This window comes from Triticum aestivum, chromosome 4D, assembly GCF_018294505.1.
Source record: "Triticum aestivum cultivar Chinese Spring chromosome 4D, IWGSC CS RefSeq v2.1, whole genome shotgun sequence".
Taxonomy (NCBI): domain Eukaryota; kingdom Viridiplantae; phylum Streptophyta; class Magnoliopsida; order Poales; family Poaceae; genus Triticum; species Triticum aestivum.
The window spans coordinates 11,061,929-11,064,457 of record NC_057805.1 but is presented as its reverse complement, the minus strand read 5'-3'; positions in this window follow the sequence as shown (position 1 = coordinate 11,064,457).

Below are 2,529 nucleotides of genomic sequence, written 5' to 3'. Positions count from 1 at the left end.
TCACGGACTCAATTACAAAGAGAGATCATAAAGCAAAACTCAAAACTAAATCATACCAAAACTTTATTCTACTAGATCAAGATACTACTAAAAGGATCGAACTAAGAAAGCGGTAAAGATAGCAGTGTGGTTGTGATACAATACCGGGGCACCTCCCCCAAGCTTGGCAGTTGCCAAGGGGAGTGCCCATACCCATGTGATTATGTCTCCTTCTTTGGTGAAGAAGGTGGAGTTGTTGATGATGCGGGTTTGTCGTCCATCTTCCAAGGCACAGGCTCACCATCATAGAAGGATGATCAAGTCTCCGGGATCCTCAAATCTGTAGCCAAACTCATCCTTTTGAATCTATATTCATACTCACAGTTTTGGTTTTGCAGGTCATAGATTTGGGCTTGAAGGTGCTCGATCTTCTCGTGAAGCTTGAAGATGGTCTCCCCAATGTTGTTGGCATCCAGTTTGTGGTTGTTGGTGAACTCCGTGATCATCATGTGGTTGGAGTTGAGTCCACGTTCCACCATCCCCTGGCACTTGAAAACTTGTTGCTCCATTGCTTCGAGCCTCGTCTCCATGCTCCCGGTCCCCTTCGGTCCCTCAACATCGCGGATGTGCAGCAACCCATCACCCATCTCAATGGTTTGAGGGTGTCGCAGCACCTCCGCGAGGTAAGGATTGATGACCTTCTCGAAGAACTTGTCCTTGGGGGCACTTGGAGACGTCATGATAATCTAGATCTGTCAGAAAAACAGCTCGAAACAAGGGCAGAGGATATTTGCGTGATACCGGGGTCAAAACCTTCGGGAGATTATATAATGAATTTTTACCGACCAAAATACGTATCGTGCAAGAAAACGGTGTCCGGAGAGCACACGAGGTGCCCACGAGGTAGGAGGGCGCGCCCAGGGGGTAGGGCGCGCCCTCCACCCTCGTGGGGCCCTCGTGTCCTTCCCTGACTGCTTCTTATTTTTCTATTTTTCTAAATATTCCAAAACGGAGAAATATTGCCATAAAAATTGTTTTGGAGTCGGTTTACTTACCGTACCACATACCTATTCCTTTTCGGAGTCTGAAATGTTCCGGAAAGTGTCCCTTATGTATTCCTCCGGGGTTACGGTTTCAATAACATTGGTTTCAACATTTATAGGATTACCTGAGATATAGTGTTTGATTCTTTGACCGTTCACCACCTTCGGATTTGTGCCTTCGAAGTTGTTGATTTTTATGGCGCCAGAACGAGCAATACATAATCACCTACGTTAAACTCACGCTTTTGTATCCTTTTGTCATGCCATCTTTTAACTTTTTCTTTAAATAACTTGGCATTTTTATAAGCTTGGGTTCTCCATTCATCAAGTGAGCTAATGTCAAATAACCTTTTCTCACCGGCAAGTTTGAAATCATAGTTGAGCTCTTTAATAGCCCAATAAGCCTTATGTTCTAGTTCGAGAGGTAAGTGACATGCTTTTCCATAAACCATTTTATACGGAGACATACCCATAGGATTTTTATATGCAGTTCTGTAGGCCCATAATGCATCATCAAGTTTCTTGGACCAATTCTTCCTAGATCTATTAACAGTCTTTTGCAAAATTAATTTGAGCTCTCTATTACTCAATTCTACTTGACCACTAGACTGCGGGTGATAAGGAGATGCAATTCTATGGTTAACATCATACTTAGCGAGCATTTTACGAAAAGCACCATGAATAAAATGTGAACCACCATCAGTCATTAAATATCTAGGGACTCCAAACCTCGGAAAAATTACTTCCTTAAGCATTTTAATAGAAGTGTTATGATCAGCACTACTAGTTGGAATAGCTTCTACCCACTTAGTAATGTAATCAACATCAACTAAAAATGTGTATAACCATTAGAGGCAGGAAAAGGTCCCATATAATCAAAGCCCCAAACATCAAATGGTTCAATAACAAGTGAATAATTCATAGGCATTTCTTGACGTCTACTAATGTTACCAATTCTTTGGCATTCATCACAAGATAAGACAAACTTACGGGCATCCTTGAAGAGAGTAGGCCAATAAAAACCAGATTGCAATACCTTATGTGCAGTTCTATCTCCAGCGTGGTGTCCTCCATAAGCCTCGGAGTGACACTTGCGTAGGATCTGTTCCTGTTCATGCTCAGGTACACAACGTCTAATAACACCATCTACTCCTTCTTTATAAAGATGTGGGTCATCCCAAAAGTAATGTCTCAAATCATAGAAAAACTTTTTCTTTTGCTGGTATGTGAAACTAGGTGGTATAAATTTAGCCACGATATAATTAGCATAATCAGCATACCACGGAGTACTACGAGAGGCATTTATGACATTTAATTGCTCATCAGGAAAGCTATCATCAATAGGTAGTGGGTCATCAGGAACATTTCCTAACCTAGACAAGTTGTTTGCAACGGGGTTCTCAGCTCCCTTTCTATCAACAATATGCAAATCAAATTCTTGTAGCAGGAGAACCCATCTAATAAGTCTAGGTTTAGCATCTTTCTTTTCCATAAGATATTTAATAGC